We start from the raw sequence: 10,431 nt of genomic DNA, 5'->3' as shown, positions 1-10,431 counted from the left end.
GGGACCACAGGTGCCTCGAGTTTGCTGTTCCCACCTGCATTTGCTATCACAGGTCCCTTGAGTCTACAATTTTTAAATGCATCTGCTACTGGCATTGTTCCAGAACAGGAGCCTTGGTGTTTTTAATTCCCTAAGTTATTAAAGCCAGTTGTTTCCCAGTTATGAAAACACACACAGCTGCCCAAACTCTGAAGCAAGAGTTTTTAATTTTCTAAAGGAAAATTAAAGAAGGATCTGCAGCTAATTAACACTCCACGAGGTCTCATTGCCCTCAGCAGCCTCTCAGAAATAGAAACAAATCCTGAGGGGCCAGGACACCTTAAACTTAACCAGCCTCCTGGGGACCACCCAGAACATCTCCTTTGTAGTTACATGTCAAATAAAACATATTTATATCTATTTCCAGCTGCAGCACCACCTCCCCTACCTGCAGTCCTCATGCCAAGGATTTCCCACCACCCAAATTCCAGGGACTGGGATGAAGTTTCCTCATCCCCTCCTGGGGCCAAGGGGGCCATGCATGGGCACAAGTGGCCACAGACTTGCCAAGGGTCATGGGAATGTGGCAAAATGTTGAATATGTTAAAGTTTTCACAGGAAAGCATGCTTTTGATGTTTGATAATTATATATTTTCAAGCTTAATCAACAGATAAGAGCTGATAACCAAACTCATGAATTAGAAAAAAAAAAAAAACCCAACCAAATTACTAGTGGGTAGAATTGCCTTGTTAAGTTTAGAGCTTGACATGTTCCAGTGATCTCAGGCTTAGGGAGAGGTTAACAAAGCTTGGGGAAAATGGATGCCCACTGTTAGTGGACACAAAGAATGCAGAATTTATGGGTCATCTGGCAGAACTCCCAAGATAAGGAAGAAATGAATAAACCCCACTCAGCAACTGTGCTGGAATCAGCTCTGACATCTCCCTGTGCACCAGGGCAGAGCTGCCGGGGGTTCCTCCTGCAGAACCCACACAGGGGACACAGGAGGCAGCTGCTGGTTTCTCCAAGCTTGAAAGTCACCTCTAGGGAAGGATTTTCTCGTCTTTCTTTCAGCTAAGGATCAACCTGGGGTATCCCCCTGTCTCAAACAGGGACACCAGAGCTGTGGCCAAAGGACATGGCCATAAATGTGTTTTTCCTTTAGATCAAGAGAATTTCACAACACTGATGGAGGGCCCAGTAGTTAAAGCACTGGGAAGGAGAAGACCTGAATGTAATTATAACAGTAAGGACACTGCTAATCAGTGTTTCAATTAGCTAAAGATAATCCTTGGCTGCTCTCCCATGTGGCAGCTTGGGATACAGGACAGAGCAACCCCAACCCCCTGGTGCTGCTCAGCCCTTGAGAAAACCCATCAAACCTCACTCCTCCCACAGCTGTTTTCAGTAAAAGCCTTTAAAACTCCCCTCAAAGCTTGTCAAACAGGCTGTAAAAGCAAACTCGAGATGAATTTAATACTGTACCTATTCAGCCCTAAAATACAGGGCCGATCAGCAGCAATAGCACATTATTTGAGGTATATGATTTCCAGCAGATTGGGTTTTTAGCCTGTCAAGATCACTCCAACCATCTGAATCCTGCGAGTTCTCTAAAGGGACAAGGTATCTGAAAACATCTCCTCACTCCCTGTCTTTCCTCTGAGCTCTGAAAAATCACCCTTGCTATCATTTCCCTGCATTTTCATCTGTCCAAATCTGTTTTGTTATTATAACTTTTGATTTAGAGGGATGTGACCAGACAGGAGAAGTGGGGAGCCACAGTGGGGCTCCAGAGGCTGCAGGAGAAAGCAGGGGGGTATTTGCAGCTGGGCAGGTTCCCCCCACCTCATTTTCTTTTCTGGCTTTACATTTTCTACAGGCTGATTTTTACCTTCAAATCTCATGCATTGCTCTGCTTTTCTTTTCAGGAAAAACTTCTCAGGCACACAGTGGTCGAGGCCAGAGGTGCTCACCACTGACCTGCTAAACTGGGGAGCTGGAAATGCAATTTCTGCTACTTTTCTCATTGGATGCAGTTTAATCATAGATGTTTCCAGCTGAAAGGAAATATTCTGACACACAGTGTTTGAGACAGCCACGAGAAATATCACAATTTGGTAACAGTGACCCTGTGAGCACCTGCTGGTTTTGGACGTGGGCACACAGGAATGATTTCAATTGAAATATTGGAGAAAGAACCAATTTCAATGAATTCCCTAATACAAATGATGACATCTCATCTGGAACTGGGACTTCAGCTGGGGCAACCTTTGCAGCAGGGTAGAACCTGCTGGGGCTCTGGCTCCTGGAGAGGGGGTGCCCAGCCGAGACACATCACCCTGCAGCCTCTGGAGCTGTGAGTCCATGCAGGAGCTGTGAGGAGCGGGTGGGCACACAGGAGCCATCCCACAACCCCACCCTGCAGCCTCTGGAATTGTGCCCAAGAGTCACTCTGCTTCCCTGGCAGGTCTGTTTTTAATGGCTTTGAAAGAACCAAAGTGCCACCCGTGTTAGGATGTTCAGGAGCCTGGAAGGGCGCTGAGGGGATGGAGGGGATGTGTCCTCCTGAGGCTGGACACTCCCTGTCCCTTCCTGCCATTTGTCCCCCATCCCAGTGGCACCTGCACCCCAAGGGCAGCCTGCAAACCTTGGGGCAAGGCTCTTGCACAGATCACCATGTCTGTCTCCAGGCTCCTTGCAATTCGTTTCTCCCAAAATTTTTCCCATGGGGAGCCCACCCTGCAAGCTCCTTCCTGGCAAGGAGTTCCCTCTGGAATTCAGAGAGGAGCACGTGCCTGTGCCTGGCTCCTCAGTGCCATGTCCACAGAAATGAGCTCCCTCTAAGACACAGGGATGTATTACTCAGAAAGAAACAGAAAATATCCCAAAAGATGGATTTATAGGTTTATGGTTTTGGAGACACTCCCCCTCTTTTCCTCCCGCAGCCTGTGGGGGTTCAGAGCTGAGCTGGGTGGGATCTCCCAGCTCTTCCCTTCCTCAGCTCCATTTCTCCTCCACCCTATTCATCTCTAGTCCCATTTCCAAGCAATACTCCAATAACAACAGGTCTGCATTTGTTTCTTTTTTCCTTCTGTGTCATTTCTCCATCCAGCTTACAATTTTGGCGGCAATTTAACAGCCTTTACAAATTACATTCCTATCTTTTTCACTGTTATTGTTAGAGCAGAAAGTCCCATTTTTCACTGTGATCCTTCAGGTTTCTGCTGTCACTGTATTTAAGACTTTTTTTTTCTTTTTTTGTCCTTAGCTTTTATTTTCTTATCCCTCAAGGTCAGCCTTGGAAATTCAAAGCTGTTCACTGCCTATCAGCAGATCTGGTATTCTCTTTTGGCAGTTCCACAGTGACTGTCTCCCTTCCTTCCAACCTTCCACCTAAATGACACCTTTTCTCAATAAATTACCCTTTGTCTCTCGGAGCAACGCTTCCATTTGTGACAGTTTGGATGTGTAATAGTTGCATCCCAGTGGATACCTCCAGGACCATCAGCTAACAGGCCAATACAAATCCACTGGTGCAGAAAATAAAGAGATTTATGTATTTTGGGCTTTATTTCTCCCCCTGGTAGTCGAGCTGTGCTCTGCATTTTCCAAGTTTCGGTTTAAAGGTATGGTTGTTCCTTGCCAAAAAAAACAACCCTCTCCAGGATTGGAGGGATGGCTGAACTCACAGAATTCCCTTTTTTTGTGACATGACATCCCTTGGGATCCCTGGAAAATGCCTTGGAGCAGCCAAACCCACCCAGCCATGCCTCCCCACACCGGTGCAGGGCTTCATGGATTGTTTGTGCTACAGAGGAAACATTGATTTCTGCAAGCATTTCCTAACAATAACAGCAGGGATCGATTTGTGATGCTGTTGCTCACGGTTTTGCTAACGGAGGATAAATGTGTGGAGCAGCAGCTTTGAGGTGTCCCTCGGCTCCCTGTGGGAAAGGAGGGCTCCTGGGGGGACACACTCACACCCAGCAGTGCTGGAGGAGGGATGCAGCAGATAAATCTTGAGAAATTTGGATGCTTCCATCAGATGACAATGGAGATATCCAAACCCGTGGCTGGCAGCAACCCCATCCTCCCTGGCTCCTGCAAGCTGCCCAACAGCAACAGATTGAACATTTTTATAGAAGTTGTCAAGATCCAGCCCTTGGCTTTAGCAGCCTGGGACTTTCTTCTCGCAGCCCTGCACCTTCTGTCTCCTTTCCAAACACCAGACAAGCCAGACATTATTTTCCAATCCCAGCATCTGGCACAGAGCTCTGGGCAAGCCTCTCAGCCTGTCGCTGGTGAGATAAATGAGCCTGTTTCAGTGGCCGACTTCATAAAAGTATATGAAAAGTAGTTAACAAAAGGGTACTCCACAAAGAGGGGAATGCAAATGCAACCTCCTAGATAACTAATTAACTGAAGGAGGCAGACAAAGGGGAAGCAGCTTCCCATCTGTGGAAAGAGATGTCATTTTCTAGAGGCTCTAATTAGTTCTGCCCCATCCCGCAGCCATTCAGTTGCGGTGCTCACAGGCTGCTCCTGCTCTGCAGCTCCCTGAGCTCTCCAGGTGAACAGGGAGAGAGCAAAGCTGGGGGAAAAGCTGCTTCACCTTGCTAAAGTCTCCACAAGAGCCGTGTTTTCAGCAGGGACCCAAGCAGCGAACAAAGCCGGGGTTATTTTTTGGAGGTGGCCTGCAGAGCCATCCAGCGCTGGCCACAAGGAGATCACAGAATCAGAGAACAACTCAGGCTGGAAAAGACCTCGAAGATCATCGAGTCCAACTATTAATCCAGCATTGCCAGGTCCACCAGTAAACCCAGCTCTTCCATGGAGAGGGATTTCTTTCAGCTTGCTGTGGATGCCCCATCCCTGGAAGGCTGGTTTGGGCAGGGCTTGGAGGAACTGGTCTAGTCCTAGTCCTGCCCAAGGTGTCCCTGCCCATGGCAGGGCGGGTTGAACTCGATAATCTTTATATTCCCTTCCCACCCAAACCATTGTCTGATTTCCCCGCCTCCTCAAAGCTTTCTAGCCAATTTTGGGCACGAGCATTAGGTTTTGCTACACTCCCAGCTTCGGGCTGTACCCCTGCTTTGGACTAAGGCACAGCTCACATGGATGTGCTCTCCAGGGAATGTGGCAGCTGGAGGGAGCACTCTGGGGTCCATCCCCACTGGGCCACCACCCCCATCTGCCCTTTCCAAGCTGTTCTCTTGCAACATCCAGCTTTTCTTTTGCTCCTCCGCCTGCGAGGGTCCCTTTGCAGCCCCCAGGCTGCACGAGCTCAGCAGGGTGAACGCTGAACAGGGCGTACCACGGGAATTAGTCACCACTGGGACCTCAGTCAAGTGTTTCATTTAATGCCCTTTTCCAAAGACATTTGTACTTGAAAAAACCTGAAGAATTATGAGCTTGCTGCTAGCAGACGTGACTCAGAGGAGTGGTGGGCACACGCCACTAAAGTGAGAAGTGTCTTTGCAGCGTGGGTGAGGAGGGGAGAGGGGCTGCTGACAAAGTGAGTTTTGCAGGGAAGAACACCCAAATGGCTTCAGTTTCTGCTGCCAACAGCTTTGCTACAGCAGGAGTGGCTCAGATCACTGATGGGGAGAGCCCACCAGTGCTCCTGGGGGCCTGGCCAAGGTCTGATGTCCCCTGGTCCCAACCACCAGAGCAGCCCTGGCATTCAGTGCATGGAGCAAATCCGTGCCCAAAACATGGAGCAGGACATTGCTCTGCTACCAAAGGCCACACTGTCCCTCACGGTGCTGTTCTGCCCCTGTGAATGCCAGGAACTCGCTCAGCAAGAAGTTCATGGGACATTGCCAATCCCCTGGAGCTGGCTTTGCACACAACCTGCCTTTGGCACAGGCATTACCTGTGACTTGCCTGGTGCACAGGCTTGTGCAAGGAGCACCAGGAGCACAGATATGTGGGGGATGCCCAAGTCCCTGTGCCGACCATGGCAGGTGGCTGTGGGGACATCACAGGAGCTGGGAAGTTTACAGGAAAAAAAATGATAATTGACTCGTCCCTTCTCAACACATCATTTCCACCTGCATCCAGCACTGGTGTCTCTGGAAATTAACAGACTGGGCATTGCCAGCAGCCAGGAGATGCTGTGCAGAGGGAGGGGGACCAGAAATAAAGTTCATACGGACACAAGCCTTGAACTTTCTCTGGACTGACTTCTAGTGCATTACTGGAATGGCGGGGATTGGCTGCCAAGCGGAGGCATTTGGAAATCCTCCCAGCTCTTTCCCAAAGTGGACGAGAAGGAGGAGTTGCCTGAGCCTGGCTGGGTTCCTCCAACCCCTGTGAGGCCCCCGAGGGACCGGCTGGGAGAGGGGACCTGTGGGACCCGGATGGTTGGGACAGGAACGGTGACTTTGCACAATGCTGTGCCTCGGTGACTCGTGACACTGCAGCAGCTGGCAGAGGCTCTCTGGAGCTGGCTGCACCCGGGTATTATTAGACCCGATGGTTTTATTTCTGCTCCAGCCAAAGTTCAGCTGCTGCAGTTTGAGCCCTGATGCTGTGATGGGTGCTGGATGCAGCCTGTCCCTCCAGAAACCTTTGGTGCTGACAGTCACCATGTCCCCTGCCATGCGGCTTCCTGCAGCTGGGGTATTTCCTAATCCTCCTTTTGTTATCACTAAAAAAAACAAGAAAAGCAATGACCATAAATGATACTAAGCCAGGGCATGCAGGGCACCAGCTCTGCCAGATGATATAACCCTCCTTATTTACATGCCCTAGGGAAATTTCCTCCCCACTTTGCAAAGCTTGAGCTCTCAGAAATCCCTTTGCTGCTTTCCTACCAGGGAGGCTGGGGGAATGAAATAAGAGCCTGCAGATCATCTGTATCAAGCTGCAGCACATCCCTCTTCTCCTCTGAGGTCAAGCACCATCTACCCCTGCAACTGGCCTGGGCTTGCAGGGGAGGGGAGCAGGGAAGAAGCAGGGCCAGGAATTGGCAAGGGAAAGCAGCTGGGCAAAGTGGGCATTGCCAGGAGTCCAGAGAGGCAGGGGATCCCTCTGTGCCATCCCAGCATCTGTTGGGATGGGGGGCATTTATCCGAGGCGCTGTGTGGCAGTTCCAGGCAGGCACAGAGCCTGATCCTTGGAGCTGCCCTGAGCTTCCCCCAGCGCAGCACTGGGGAGGAGAAATGGAAACACAGAGGGAAAGCCACTTCCATTAACACCATTCCTGCCAGGCCCAGGGAGGCTGGGGCTTTGTCAGATGGTGTTATCACCATGACTTCGCTGTTTCCGAACACTGAAGAGATTCCTCCCAAAAGCGCAACCGCCCCCTCACCCGCTTCCCTTTCAATCCCCAGCTATTTTTATTTCACTCCTTGAGATAAAGGTACACGTGTGGGGGAGGTATTTACACACACACGAGAAAGTATCCATGCACATAAAAATAACCTGATGATTTGAGAAAGACATTTCTCTTCCACAGAGCTCTCTGTTCCCCGTTCCATTATAAACAGAAAATGCTGGAGTTATTGAGGCTTGTGGGAGGTTCAGCATTGCTCTCAGCGTGGATGCAGAGAACATTCTGCTCATGCACAGGGTCTGCAGCTGGGGGAAACAGGCACTGGGTATGTGCTCAAGGGGAAGAAAAAGTGAGATTTTTGTGTTCTTAAGAAGTTTATGGCTCACTGTGAAGCAGATACTGCAGAGATTAATTCCTACAGAAACCCTCCTATATCCTTATTTCATTCATGACACATTTCCAGATGTGTAAGTGCCTGTCTTCACATTGCCTTCATGTTTGAAATACCTTTTTTCAAGGGAACAAGGGAGGAGAAAGATAAGCACCCAGTGCCTCCAGCTAGGAGCTGATGCTGCCTGCTCTGGGAGCTCAGCTGTGCCCAGGTTTGGGGGCAATGCAGTATCTGCCCATCCCATGGGGTGGGCAGCCCAGGGGCTCACACACCTGCAGCTCCCCCTGCACACCCCATGGGATGCATTTAGCATCCCCTGACCCCCAAATTTGGGATCCCTTGGGCAAGGCCACCCTCTGAGCAGCACCTGGATTGAGGAGGGAGCGAGCTGACACAGCGAGGCGGGCAGGCCCAGCCTGGCTCAGGGAAGCATCTCTGCCACAACAAGACGGCTCCTGAGCCCTGGGGCCGTGCTCTCGGTGTCCCTGCAAGCCACAGCACGCCAGGACACGGCTGCACCGGGGCTGCAGCAGGCAGGGAGCAGAGCTGGGCAGTACAGAACATCCTCTCCCGGCTGTGCTGGGGCTGGCTGCTGCCAGCCTTGTTGTGACTCTCTTTTGAACAGGCTGCCACTCGCAGCATCCTCGGAGACAAGCGACAGCCTCGTTGCATCAACAGCGCTCCACCACATGCTATTACTATTATTATCTGGGTTTGTGGGTATAATAGATAGCACCTCTCCAAAATAACCTGGCGTTGGGAGCAATTTGGAGCCAGGATTGGGATATTTGCTGAGCATCCCACGCTGTGATAAGCGAGGCAGCGCTGTGTCCTGGCAGCAGCGCTGCTGTGAGCTGCACATCCCTCAGCTGCGGGAGCTGAGCCGCGGGACTGCTGCCTCCAAATCACTCCGGAATTGCAGGAAGAGATGACAGGAAAAGGCAGCGCTCCGGCAGAGCCTGCCCGGCCAAGGGGGTTTAAAAATACCCAGTCCCGGCCCCCGTGGTTTCTGCTGCTCTGCTGGGAGTCGGGAAGCCCACGCTGGTGATGAGCAGGTGCTCCTTGCAGGCTCAGCCCTTTGAAAAAGCTGCTGGGATCTCGCCCAGGATCTCTTCTCCCAAAATCTAAGCCAGATCCCAGCTGGGAAGCGCTCTAAAGACACAACCACATGTCCTGGCAGTGACCTCCATTAGGTATTAAGCATAAAACCACCTCACCTCCCGTGGGGAGCATCACCCCGCCTGCTGATGGACCCATCTGCCATGAATCCGACAACTCTGGGAAGAATTTTAAAAGGAGTGTGTAAAAATAGCTCACCCAGGGACGGGCTGGAGGTGCAGCTGCACCGGGGGAACCGGGATGGGGCTCGGAGCAGCAGCTTCTGACCCAGCTGTGGCTGCAGGTGCTGCCCATCCCTGCGGCTTCCCACGCCACTGGCGCCCACCAGCACAAACAGGGATGGGCAGGGATGGACGGGGATGGACGGGGATGGACAGGGATGGACAGGGATGGACAGGGATGGACAGGGATGGATGGGGATGGACAGGGATGGACAGAGATGGATGGGGATGGACAGGGATGGACAGGGATGGACAGGGATGGACAGGGATGGACAGAGATGGACGGGGATGGACAGGGAAAAGGCTTCCCTGTCATACCCAGCGCATTCCCCCAGGGGAACACAACTGGGGCTGGGATGTTTGCTGCTATTGCTCACCGTGTCCCCTGAGCCCATCCCCGGGAAGTGGGACCCGTCTGAGGGGACAAACCAGCCCGCACGCCTTGCCAGGGCCGTGACTCATCCAGCTCAAGTAAACAGCCAGGTAAACAGGCTCGTTTTACTTTCCAAACAAAACCAAGGAGCAGCAAAGCCCTTCCTCCTTGAGGAAGGCCGCTGTGTAATCACTGGCATTTGTCCTCGGGTGCTTTCGAGAGGTGCCAGCGCTTTAAAGCCTGGCAGCCGCTACGAGACAAAGTGACACATTTAGCTCAGGAGTGAAAATGCTGCTCGCCTCTGAATGCCAAGGAGCAGGAAAACAAAAAGCACCTGCGAGGGAAATGCCTGCTGCTGGGGAGGCTCCGAAACCTCACCTCCAAGAGGCACAGAGAGCCTGTCCCGTAGGCAGAGCAGCCCTGGGCATGGCTGCAATTAAGGAGATTTATAGCCAAATGTTCCATTTGGGCATTTGAGGGTCTCTGCATCCTGCAGGAGGTGGCTTTCCAAGGAAAAATACAGCTCCAGACGTGGCACTGCACTCACACTGCAACCCCTGACACCTGAGCTTTGCCTAATGTCTGCTTTGGTAGAAATGGGTTTGGGCAACCCCTGCAGAAATTCCTGTCCCAAAAGGCACCTTCCCAGGGAGAGGGTGTGGGGGAGCCCTGACCTGACCTGCCTTGGAGTCTCTGGGTGTTAAATGCCCTCAGATGAAGCCACAGGATGCTGTAAGGATCTCACTGTTTGCTTGCTCCTCTTATGTCGTTTTAGTAGCAGGTGGTAGAAGTGGGGGGGAGGGAAAAAAACCTATAAAATGTTTAACATCCCTTTAGCTTCGATTTATCTGAAGAGAATTCAAACAGCACAATTTCCTCCCGCCATCTGGGTGCCACTTTAAAAGACGTTTTCTCATATCACTGCAATTTCAGAAAATCTTGTTGTACATCTATGAAAATGCAAGATGCTTCCCCTAAATTGCACATCAGTGTGAAGCTTTTTAAACCTCAACAGCAGCTATGATATATTTTGACAGCTCCCAGACAGCTCCTGAGAGAATTTCCCTG

At 51.2% G+C, this 10,431-nt stretch overlaps 1 long non-coding RNA gene across 1 annotated transcript; it reads left to right on the top strand.

The window, feature by feature from the left end:
• The first annotated feature begins 416 nt into the window (after nucleotides 1-416).
• Nucleotides 417-6,155, top strand: LOC147649927 (uncharacterized). The gene is made up of 2 exons (XR_015277663.1): nucleotides 417-1,603; nucleotides 1,909-6,155. It is a non-coding gene; the product is annotated as an uncharacterized LOC147649927 (long non-coding RNA).
• The last annotated feature ends 4,276 nt before the right edge of the window (nucleotides 6,156-10,431 follow it).

The sequence above is a fragment of the Cyanistes caeruleus genome, chromosome 18 (assembly GCF_971803275.1).
Source record: "Cyanistes caeruleus chromosome 18, bCyaCae1.hap1.1, whole genome shotgun sequence".
NCBI classification, from domain to species: Eukaryota; Metazoa; Chordata; class Aves; order Passeriformes; family Paridae; genus Cyanistes; species Cyanistes caeruleus.
This window is presented reverse-complemented; position numbering and strand designations above follow the sequence as displayed.